This window comes from Balaenoptera ricei, chromosome 16 (genome assembly GCF_028023285.1).
Source record: "Balaenoptera ricei isolate mBalRic1 chromosome 16, mBalRic1.hap2, whole genome shotgun sequence".
In the NCBI taxonomy this organism is placed as follows: domain Eukaryota; kingdom Metazoa; phylum Chordata; class Mammalia; order Artiodactyla; family Balaenopteridae; genus Balaenoptera; species Balaenoptera ricei.
This window is the reverse complement of record NC_082654.1, coordinates 53,101,152-53,113,997: the sequence shown is the minus strand read 5'-3', so window position 1 is coordinate 53,113,997 and position 12,846 is coordinate 53,101,152. Positions and strand designations below refer to the sequence as shown.

General features: G+C 40.3%; 1 pseudogene; it reads right to left on the bottom strand.

Annotated features, from left to right (window-relative positions):
* Positions 1-9,234: 9,234 nt before the first annotated feature.
* On the bottom strand, positions 9,235-11,308 carry LOC132350443 (serine/threonine-protein kinase MARK2-like; annotated as a pseudogene).
* Positions 11,309-12,846: the final 1,538 nt, after the last annotated feature.

Below are 12,846 nucleotides of genomic sequence, written 5' to 3'. Positions count from 1 at the left end.
TGAGGCATGGAGTGTGTTCTCACGGTGAAGTTGTCCCTGGATCACGGGACCTTGGCAGTGGCAGGCTGCACAGACTCCCGGGAGGGGAGGTGTGGATAGTGACCTGTGCTTGCACACAGGCTTCTTGTTGGCTGTAGCAGCAGCCTTAGTGTCTCATGCCCATCTCTGGTGTCTGCGCTGATATCTGCAGCTCGCGCCCATCTCTGGAGCTCGTTTAGGTGGTGCTCTGAATCCCCTCTCCTTGAGCACCCTGAAACAATGATCTCTTGCCTCTTATGCAGGTCCAGACTTTTTCCTGGACTCCCTCCTGGCTAGCTGTGGCACACTAGCTCCCTTCAGGCTGTCTTCATGCAGCCAACCCCTGTCCTCTCCCTGGGACCTGACCTCCAAAGCCTGAGCCCGAGCTCCCAGCCCCTACCCACCCTGGCAGGTGAGCAGACAAGCCTCTCAGGCTGGTCAGTGCTGGTCGGCACTGATCCTCTGTGCGGGAATCTCTCCACTTTGCCCTCTGCACCCCTGTTGCTGCACTCTCCTCCGTGGCTCCAAAGCTTCCCCCCGCCCATTCCTCATATCCACCAGTGAAGGGGCTTCCTAGTGTGTGGAAGCCTTTCCTCCTTCACAGCTCCCTCTCAGAGGGGCAGGTCCCATCCCTATTCTTTTGTCTCTGTTTTTTCTATTTTCTTTTGCCTTACCCAGGTATGTGGGGTGTTTCTTGCCTTTTGGGAAGTCTGAGGACTTCTGCCAGCGTTCAGTAGGTGTTCTGTAGGTGTTGTTCCACATGTAGATGTATTTTTGATGTATTTGTGAGGAGGAAGGTGATCTCCACGTCTTACTCCTCCACCATCTTGAAGGTTCCGCCCATAATTCTTAATATGAGTTAATAGTTAAATTTTGATTTCATGTCCTTTTTTTTTAAAATTTTAATGTATTGCATTTAATTGTCCACTATTATTTATTGAACCAAAGTATAGTTTTATAAAAGCTTCATCAAAATAGATTATGAAATATATCAATGTTGAATATTTTCAAAAGTTTTCAAGATTTAATTACTAAAAATAATGTTGAGATGAAAATGATTTATCACAACTCTCTTTGGTCATTTTTCATGATTTTTTAAAGAATAAATTAGAGAAGAGTTTGTTTCTGAATCAAATAGTACAAGCAATCTATGACAAATCCAGTATAAAAAAAAACACATTTCCCTTAAGAAAGCATGTACCACTTTAAATTCTTAGCCATAGGGCTCAGGAATTCCATGTTTCCCAGTACCATGATCAATATATTATTGCTAATTATTGTAAAGTGACATGTATGAAAAATCATGTCAGATAGTTAATACAAACTTTGATTACTCAACTAGCTAACTTTTTCTCAGCCTTAGGATCTCAACTTTTATTTCTCTTCTTCCCTGAGATGTATGAACACTCAAGACAAATAATGTACATATTCCAGTTATTACTAGAGAAAGTTTAAATTTTAAAGTTACAATTCTGTATCTGATTCCAACGTGTGGAATTCTGTTTTCCCACATCTCCAAGCAAGTCTCTGACACCAGCACTACATCCTGCAATTCAACTCAATTCTCATACTATGTACAGAGGGATAGCATCAGATTTCACAGTCTAAGGACTCGGTTCCACAAGACTGCCCTCCACTTCAGATACCAATCATAAGTCTAGGCTGCCCTACCTGCACTTCTGACCATATGGCTATAAACCAGAATTTCCTACAGCCCCCTTCTTGGGTTTGATTAATTTGCTAGAGCAGCTCACAGAACTCAGAAAACCAGTTTACTCACTAGATTACTAGTTTATTACAAAGGGTGTTAAAGAATAATGACTCAACAGCCAGATGAAGATATTTATAGATCAAGGTATAAGGAAAGGGTGCAGAACTTCTCCGAGGGCCTCTCTCCCTGTACCTCCATGTGTCCACCAACACTGAAGTTCTCAGAAGCCTGCCATTTGGGGTTTATTACATAGCCACGATTGATTAAATCATGGGCCACTGGTGACTGAACTCAACTCCAGCCCCTCTCCCCTCCCAAAAGGTGGGGGTGGGAGGAGGGTGGAACTTAAAGTTCCAACTCTCTAAGCACATGGTTGGCTCCACTGGCAACCTGCCTCCATCCTTAGGTGCCTTGCAAAATCATCTCAATAAATTAACAAAAGACACTTTTATTGCTCTTTTCACAGGACATCCAAGGGCTTTAGAAGCTTTGTGCCTGAACTAAGGATGAAGAACAAATATATATATCCTATTATAAATCGTAATACTACATTAGCCAAGAATGTCTTTATGACACATTGTTACATGGCTTTTTTCAGTAATGTGCTGTGTTTCTTCATGAGTTTTGCCAATGGAAAGGTAGCTATGGAGGAACCATGCCCAGATCAGATACAGGTGGAGATGCAAAAATAATAGAATGTTATTAATCAGAGTGGAAAACACTAGTTGGGCTAAAACATTAGGTGTTTAATTTTCTAAAGTGTATAAAGGGTATATGTCTTTCCCTAAATTTCTGTCTGCATACATCTCGTAATATAAAGTTCTTCTTGCATGGCTCACTACAGTTTTGTTCATGATAATGCCAGGCACTGGATAAAATCCACTGGTGCTGAGGCAAAGTGCTCAGTGCCGGAATATAGATAAAAGCTAGGGCAGATTGTCTCTTTCTACATATTCTAAACCCCTTGTAAGTAGTCATTCTCTAGCACATTTTATCAGTTATTGTCCCAGTAGAGAGCAGATGACAGAGTCAAATTAGATACTTAAAGAGTGTCTAATAAAAAGCCTGTTAGCAGAGGTGTAATGGAGTTTAAGGAAACTAAGAAGAAATGGTGCAATATCCCAGGGCTCATGACAGCAGAGACCTACTGACAACATTTCCTAAACCTGAGGAGGTTTCCTTTTCTCAGTAATATGAATTAATAATTCTGAAACTAATTTCTATGTATTCTAGAATTGGACAAATACATAAATATATACTAAGGATAGCGGCAACCAGATTTCTGAGGGTTGGAGAAGGGAATTATATGGAAATGAGAAGACCAGAATTCTATGGTATTGGATTAAATTTGGAGTTATCAATATAAACTGATAGATCTTCCATAAGTCTGCCTGCTGAGACCCCTAGAAGCAGCACCAAAACAGCAATGAGCATACCTTGAACATTGAACAACTAGGAGGAACTAGACCTCCATGGAGAAATGGCTGATTCCAGGGCTGAGGCACTAAAAGTACAAGAAGAGTTTTGAATGTTGTGTTGAGCCTCAAAGTAAGAAAATACTCAAAGAATGGTGGCACATGTCAAGAGGACATGAAGGCTCGAGGGCTTGAAGGACCCTCAACAGCCAAGATTCTGACAATCTGACTTGAAAATAGATATGATAGTAGCAGATTATAACCCCACTGGAAAAAATAAAACGTTTGAGTCCATACTGATAAATAAATGGGAAAGAAGGAAAAGGAAGAAATGACTACCATAAACTGAAGAAAGCCACACAGCAAGAACTATGGCCTTTGGCACAGAGATGCAGTTCACCAGTGGTTACCCAGAAGGGAGAACGCTGGAAGGCAAAGAATTGTCTATCATCCCTCTCTTCCACCCCTCTCTAGTCTCCTGCGGGTGTCTCCCATTGATGGATCCTTACCAGAAGCTAGAGGTCATGGCAGCACATTGATGCAATCTATGCAGGTCAGATTCCTGGAAAATAGAAAACAGGATGACAAGATGGTTTGTGGACCTGCAGGAGCAAAAAGAAATGATCCAGCAAACCCTTTTTGACATGGTTGCCACAGAGGTTTTTCCAAAATAGACATTTAGTCATTTTTGTTTTCTTTTATTAAACAATTATTGCCAAAAAGACAGAACTTCATGAAAGTCAAAACTCTTCACAACTTGGTCCCAACCTTTTTTAGCTTTTCTCCACCACTGTCTTGCTCTATCTCATAAACCAAACTCCAATCTTATCAGCCTATGTGATATTTTTGAAGCCACTCACTCGTAGCACTGTGGCTTTACCTACCTTTGTTTTCCCTTGCTTGGAGCACTCTTTTCTCACTTATTTAACACAAAATTTTCTACAAATTCTGAAAGGTCTGCGTCAAATATAACCTCATTTCTCTTCTTCCCAACCACCATTAAGCAAGTGAAGTCTTACTCCACTTTTATTAGGCAGAGGTAACTGATGAGAGATTTGTGCTTCAATAATACTTACTACAAAATCAATTATCAACACATACCATGTAATATATCTTTTAATCTCTTTCCCAGGTGAACTGAGATCTTTGTATTTTGGCCATGTTCCTGATATAGAATTCAGTCACTCTATAAATAGTTGTTGAGATGAATATATGATGACTCAAATTATACAGAAATCTGATTTTCACACTATGCTTCATGAAACCCTACATTCAGTTACAATGTTTGAAGAGCCAATTCCTCAGATCACTACCTTCATCACCACAAAGCTAATTCAACCAAACCACCAGATCTTATGTTTATTTAATATGTAATATTTTTTTGAACAAAAAATTCCACTGCTAAAACATATTGAAAAGGTACTAAGACATCACAGAACATTTTAAGAATATCTTGCATTTATATAACTGACATTGAAAATTACATATACATTTGGCCCTTGTATCCACAGTTGGTTGAATCTGTGGTTATGGAACCCACAGATATGGAGGGTGGATACCCAAGTATGATTTTATATATATATATATATATATATATATATATACACACACATACAGATATATATATTTATATTATTTTCTATATAATGAATAATATATATAAAATGACTGGGTTTTTATGTCCCCCTTTTATAAAGAAAGAAATGGAGAAGCAAAAAAGTTAAACAACTTGCTCAAGGTCATATATCTTGCAATGAGGCAGGACAGAATGTTCATGATGGATAGGATTTTCTTTAAAGGAGTTTATGAAAACAAAGGAGGAAATGCCAGTAAAGAGACAGGTTCTCTTAATAATGGCTATAATTCCCTGTGCTGTACAATATATTCTTTCTGTTCTATACATAGTAGTTTATATCTCTTAATTCCATACTCTTATCTTGCCCCCCACCGCCCATCCTTCTCCCAACTGATATCCACTCATTTTGAGGCAGGAGATAGATGGGCTCCAAGCTAGGCATTTACAACTGGCCTCCTGTTCACACTTCCTGGGGTGAGAAGATGGGCTCCAGGCCAGACATTCATTACCAGTCCCCTGTTTATATTTCCTGAAGCAAGAGACAAGCGGGCTCCAGGATTACATATTTATGACTGGACAATTGTCTGTATTTCGAGATCTGCACCTCGATATAAAAACCAGCAACAGAAATAGGGTAAATAACCAGATATTGGACATTTTTATGGCAGGGACAGAGTGGGACTAAACCCTGTTAAAAGATCAAGAGGTCATACATTTCCCATCCTTGGGACAAGGGAAACATTGCACATGCACAGAAAGGCTCCTTGGCGGTCAAAAGGAGGGGGCACCACCCCATAATATGTGATGCTAAGGCCGTCCCATAGGCCTCTGGGCTGTAATCCATCTTGGAAAAAAGTTGCACATGCATGTTGGGGAGGGTCCTAAGGCAGGTCAGGTGTGGAAAAAGAAACCAGATAATTGGCCAAAGGTAAACAAAAACCCGGAAGAACTGCCCTATATAAGTGACTTAACGGCCTCTTTACTGCACGCCTCCTCATTAGGGAGGACGCCCACACCCTTTCTCTCCAGGTATGCATCTCTGCCTTGCCTCTATCTTAACTAAACAAACTGTTTCTCTTTGTGCTCTCACACTTGTTGTTGTGCTATGTGTCTGATAATAAACTTTGTACCTGTTTTTACAGTTTTGCCTCCGTGAGAAATGCATTTTTCACTGGGGACGAGAGCCAGGGGGTGTGATGGCCAGGATTCCTGTTTTCATCCAGGCTACCCAGGTTCAAGTCCTGGGCAGGGAATGAAGATCTTGTTTCACGCCACCACCCCCAGCTGCCTCTCTGAGATCAGTTTGTTTTCTATATCTGTGAGTCTGTTTCTGTTTTGCTATATACATGCTATTGTTTTATTTTTTAGATTCCACATATAAGTGATAACATACAGTATTTGTCTCTCTCTGTCTGACTTATATAATCATTATTTTGTAATAACGTTAAATGGAGTATAATCTATAAAAATACTGAATTACTATGTTGAACACCCAAAGCTAATATAATGCTGTAAATCAACTATACTTAAAAAAAAATTTACACAGGAAAAAAAAAAAGAAAAGAGAGACAGTCTCTCCTGGCAAAGGTCTTGGGAAAAAGCCAAACTTCCTGAATTTAAAATTGGAATGTCTACATCAAACCCCCTCTTCACACTAGAGAAGCATCAGCAAAAATTGCCAATTCTGCCTGTGAAAAGGGAGGACAATCTTCTCTTGACATGGCTTCTTTCCTTCTTTCAGGTTGAGTAAATGATCCTTTTCTGTACAAGGAATGTCATCATGTTAGCCTAAGGAGATTAATGCAAGTCCTAAATGAGAGTGATATGCTTCTTCCTCATTGACCAGGTCTGGCTGGGGAAATGAATTGCTGCCAAATTTTTGCACAAGAGAAATTGTTGCTCTTACTAGAATTACTCAGTTGAATCAGAGATTTGCTCTCATTAACTCCTCAGTGATTGCTACTATAAGAAGTGTTTGATTTTTGGCAACTTTTGCTGTAGGAAACAAAATCGCAAGCTGGTTCCAAGAGGAAGGAATTTAATTACAAATACCCACATGAAAGATGTGACTCTCTTGGACATTTAAGAACAGAAACATTGCAGGAGGAATTTGAACACCTGTAACTGGTAGGAGCGTCTAGACATGGGGTAGCTCTACAGGCACCTCAGTAGCAGAAGGAGTCACAGGGTTTCTGTTGAGTCACAGGGTTTCTGTTGAAGTAACTGGCCATGAACAAGAACACAGTTATACTTTGCATGTCTGTTTCTTTCCAGTCTGCTAATCACTCACATGTTTTTAATATTTCTTAAATTAAATTCTCTAGACCTGCTGGTCTAGAGTTGTGCTCCTTAAAATTTAATATGAATATGGATCATCTGGGAATCTTGGTAAAATGCAGATTGATTCAGGAGGTCTTGGATAGAGCCTGAGATTTTGCATTTCTAATTAATTACCTGGTGATGCCAAAGATGCTTGTTCACAGATCATGGTTTGGGTGCAAGGTAGAGAATCTTACCAAGTCAGGCAATAAGTGTGCTAGGCCAGTTTAAGGGCTTGACTGCCCTTAGGTCATGTGCCTATGATTTGTCCAATCACTTGGGACCAGGGTTTGGGGATAATTTCCTCTTTGTATCAAATATACAGGGACTGTGAGAGGGGAAGTTCACCAAGGAAGGGACTGGGATTAGGCTGACACTCGAAATTATGCCTCCAATAAGCAGTTACTTTCCACTGAGTATTGATTTTAGTTCAGTAACTTTATCTACTGGTGAGTATCATCATAGAAGATCAAAAGAGAGTCAGACACTCAGAGCCTCCCTGCTCACCATATTACCTCTTGCTTTAACTTTAAGATATGAAGAAGTGACCTCATTTTCCCATAGCCTACTTATAGCAGGGAGAATTGTACTCACTAGGAATTTCGCTAAAAACATATCTCTCTTAAAAGCAACAACCTTGGGAATTGGCATGTATTATCAAAAGCTGTGGTCTCATAGATTTTTTCTGCATGTTGTGGAAAAATCTAGAAACTGGGATTTTTAATGCAAATTCTCTATCCTGAAAATGGAGTGATCATCTTAGAATACACCCTTCATCTAATCCCTGTCATTGATGATTCACCTCCAGAATAAAGACCAAGGTCTTCTGCTCTTTGGGGTTCTTCAGAATCTGATCTCAATTTATCTTTCTGTGTCATCTCCTACCACTTTGCCACATGTCATACCCTGTGTCATCCCTATGTCATAACCAATTATTACCTACCTCAGAGAACATCTGAGACTCTGTGATTTTACTGCAGCTCTTTTTACCTAAAATGTGGTTCCTTGTATATTTGCAATTCATATCTCTGCTCATCTTCTGATCATTCCACTCACAATTAGTTATATTATTTTCTTTGTTCCAACAGCCATCAGTAGGTACCCTAAAATAGCACTTAGTACAGTATATTTGTTTATGTGTGTCTACTATGAAAATTATTTTAAATATTGTATCTTCATAGATGAGCAATATTTTATTGAATGAATGAAGAGAATGAAGGAATCAGCTGGTCTTCAGAAGGAGAGTTGGAGATGCAGTGGTTAGGGGCATCTGGGGAGGTGAAAATGGGGAGAAAAACAAGCAAATAACAAGGTAAGTCATAGACAAGACACACACTACACACCCAGTGAATGGACTCTTACAGGTATTTCTGCCATTTGCTTCTCGCTTGACTCTATGCTGGGACTGTTCGTTTTCAGCAAGTTAGAATGATTTTTAAATCCTAAACTCACATCTGCTAGAATATTTACTTCTCTTAAATGAAACCACTCTTTTCATAATTCAGGATTCTGGTGCTACAGCAGCCGCTGAATTGAAAGTCAACACCAAAAGGTGACCCATGGAAATGGCAGGGAAAGTAAATCAAATATCAAATAAAGCCAATTCCTTCACTCTCCCCAGCTGATTACTGTTCTTTAGAAGATAAAATATTTAATCCATCCTAGAGCTATGGAATCCAGGGGCTCTTATTACTGAACAGCTTTATTGCAACAGGTTAGATGTGTTCATCTTAGCACTTTATAACTTTGCCTGGAAAACATTTATACTCATGAGGTCATTTGGCTAAGCTTTATTGGCTTATATTTATCCCAGAGAAAAGAAATTTATTTTTCTTTGCAAAAGTTGCTCAGTGCTTTCCTGTTTTCTCATACCATCCTTGATTTTAAGTGATTACAGTTTTAACCGTCTGATCCAGAGATTTTATATCTTATGCTTCCCTTTTGTTCCAGAGGGCATGATGTGAATGCATTTACTATGTAACATGTAGTCTATTATTATAAAGAATGGTTTACTTTAGTCAGCTCAAAGAAATGCTAATAGACATTATGAGTTAATAGCAGGAAGAGAGAGAGAGAGAGAGAAAGAGAGAGAGAGAGAGAGAGATGTGTGTTGTGTTTCCATTTGGATGGTTTGTCTTTATTTCAGTAGACCAATCTCCTCTCCCCTGCAAAAATAGAAGAAAAGACAGAGAAAGTCACGGGAAGAGGAGAAGTGCCAGAAGGGGAAATACACTAGTCCACACTGGGGGCAGAGCAGCTATAGCCAGCCTACTTCTCCTCTTATCTCTCCAGTTGGTCATGGCAGCCTTTTCAAGCTTAAACTCCACGGTGATGTTAGAGGCAACGTTTCTAAAGGCCATGGAAATGCTTGATATCCACTTAAGTCAAACATATTGAGAGACCTCAGTGGCACTTTGCACACCACCATCTTCCACTGCATGTAGTCCTTTTGGCCCTGGGAACTATGCATGTACAGCAACAAGTATTGGGCTGGCCAAAAAGTTCGTTCGGGTTTGGCCATAAGATGTTACAAAAACCCGAACGAACTTTTTGGCCAGCCCAATATTTTGTGTTTGTTTGTTTAGCTCACACTGGCAGCTGTTTGCATCCAGGACCTTGCACATCTCCCAGTAGACTCCATGTGCTTGTGATCTTCATACTCCATGTAAAGTAGAGTGGGCACCACTTAGCCTCTCGAAATTCTTTTATCATTGCTTCCGCTGCCCACCAGGTGAAGTGTGAGAGTCTCCACTAGTTCTTCTGGCTCTGACTGTCGCCTGAGGGAGAGGCTGGGGTCTTCCCACAGGGCAAATTCTGCTTGTTGTGTATATGTCAGAGCTGTTCAGCTTGGAAGGAATTTCCTGTCTGGGGCTCCACCACTGTGGGAAGCCACAGGGACATGCTGACGGGGCTGTGCCGAGGCACCTCGCCATTGCTGTCTGTGAGGCAGCACCCAGAGGCTTGGTTGGGCTGCACCAAGGCTGTCATGGGTTTCTAGTGCAGGCGGGGCAAAGGCTGGGTCAATCGCAGCAGAAGCAGAAGCCGGTGGAGGCCCCAGAACTTAGCCTGGTCAGGCTCTTTTCTTTCTGGTGGAAGCTGGCCCTCTCCAAAAATGGGGAATTCCTGTTTTGATTTCTGCTGGTGGAGAGGTCACTATTTGTGTAGGGAACAGGAGTTATTTTCTTCTTTTCCAAGACAATCAGAGAGGTGGCAGGCAAGTTGACTGTGCTGCTAGCATTTTGTTCTGGTTCCTGGCCATCTGAAGGCTGCTGATTTTCTGCACTGCTACTCTGAGTATTCTGAGAATTAGAGATGGAAATGGCAGAACCAGCATTATTGCTGACACCCCATTGGTTGGGGTTGGCAGAGACTATTCTGTACCTTGTGAGATGGGCAAGGATTGCTGCTGTTGGTCAGATTAGATAAAGGCTTGGGCCTCAGGGAGATAGTATAGCCCTCCAATTCTGTGCTCTTGTGTCCCAGGAGCAGATGGGTGGCCATCACTCGAACTTCTGGCCCATCAGTGAGTACTTGATCTCTTCTTGTGTGAAACCTATTGACACCATCAACTCTGGGGGTCTTTGTAGTCAGAGAGTAGTTCCACATAAGGCTTTAGTTCATCTTTATGACCCAAATTTATCCACGAATCTTTCATAATTTGATCAAAAGTGCCTCTCTTGCTGGGAGTGCTTCTCTTGGTGGAACTGAGAATGAGAAATTTCTTGAGCAGGTTTTCACACTCCATGGACAAGTAGAAGGGAATATGGTATATTTCACTCAGTAACTTCTCTCATGGCTCCTTGAGATCAGAAGGCAGGGATCAAATGACCCTTGCGTATAGGATGACTCTCAGCCTCCACACCTCCCACATGGGTCTATCTTAAATTTTTCCCTGGAGTAGTTCTGGGGCAGCAAAATTACTGCCACAGAAGTTATGTAGCTGGTTGCCAAAGGTGAATTTATTGCTGAAGCCAGAGTCTACAATCTTGATGTTCATGTCAGCATCCGAGAGCAGGTTTTCTACGTTTCAGTCTCTATAAACAACCCACTTCTGTTGGCAGCACTGCACAACAGATACTTTCTGGTGGAATTTTCTTCAAGCCTCTTTTCCTTTCATGTGCCATGAGCTACTAGGCAATCAAACACATCTCTTCCACTAGCATATTCCATGATGAGGTAGAGTGTTTTCTCAGTCTTGAGGTTAAATAGCTTTTCCTCTCTTGGTGAAAATAAACCCTGAATTTTCTGAAGTTTAATACTGAGATTCATACTCACTGTCAATTCACTCTCAGAAATACATAACTTGAAGTTATATAAAAACAGAGCCTAGAAATTTCAATATTTATCTTGAGGTGACAGATTTATAATCCACTTAAGAAAGTGCTTAATTTCCCTCTAGTTAATTGTATCCAATAGTTTTTAGGGGATTTGCGAGGTACACAAACAATTACCACTGGTGGTAGTGTAAACTGGTGTAAATATCTTTCAGTGGGGATTTCACAGTATCTATGAAATTAAAACATGCATGTGCTTTTAACTTACAGTTCCATTTTTATAAATCTATTATACTTATATGGACACATATGGAAATGCTTATATGGACACAAAGATATGTGTGCAGGGATGATCACAGCAGCATTATTTATAATAATGAAAAATATTTATAATGATGAAGAACATGAGCTAAGATGAATGTCCATCCATAGAGAGATGACAAATTATCTATGGTACATTCATACTTTGCTTAATGGGTTCCTATCATTTTGCTCATCCAGATAACTTTTATCCTTGTGATATTTGTTTAGAGATGTGGAGAGACCATTACTGAAACCACACTCAGTTCCTCCTCCCAACAATGTGGTTTAAGATGGAAATTGGCATATTTTAATTTCTCTGTCCATAGGCCAAAGATTACCCAATGTTCCAGACTTGGGTAATTGAACAAAGATGTGACAGTCATAATTCCCTGGACTTTTACATACAGTTGATTGAGCCAGAGATGGATACCTAACCCAAGCTGAATCAGTTAAAGTCATGCCATAGATTTTTTTGAAGTGGAACTAAAAAAGAGAACCTGGGAATTTTTTGGTAGCCTCATTCCCCTTCCTGTAGAAATTATTAGCTTTGCAATGAGAGAGACAATCCAGATGACAATATGCAAGAATCTGAGTTTAGAGAAGAGTGTACAAAATTTTGGTTTCAGGAAATATTGAGGCCCAACTCCACCTTCTGATACTATAGTTTTTTGGTTTTTATTTATTTATTTATTTATTTATTTATTTATTTATTTATTTATTTATGGCTGTGTTGGGTCTTCGTTTCTGTGCGAGGGCTTTCTCCAGTTGCAGCAAGCGGGGGTCACTCTTCATCGCAGTGCGTGGACCTCTCACTATCGCGGCCTCTCTTGTTGTGGAGCACAGGCTCCAGACGCGCAGGCTCGGTAATTGTGGCTCACGGGCCTAGTTGCTCCACGGCATGTGGAATCTTCCCAGACCAGGGCTCGAACCCGTGTCTCCTGCATTGGCAGGCAGACTCTCAACCACTGCGCCACCAGGGAAGCCCTATAGTTTAATTATTTAATCCTTCTTTGCAATTCATGAACCAATAATTTTTGTTTTGATGTTATATTGGTGAGTAAAAAGGCACATTTCACAATAACATGAATAATTTGGTATAAGTTTTATAAACCTTACACCTTATTTGTATATGAATCTAAAAATCATCATATAAGACACAAAGTATTGACAGTGATTTACCCTTGTAGTGGGCAACAAGAGAGGGAAACACTTTTGTTTTTACATTGTATA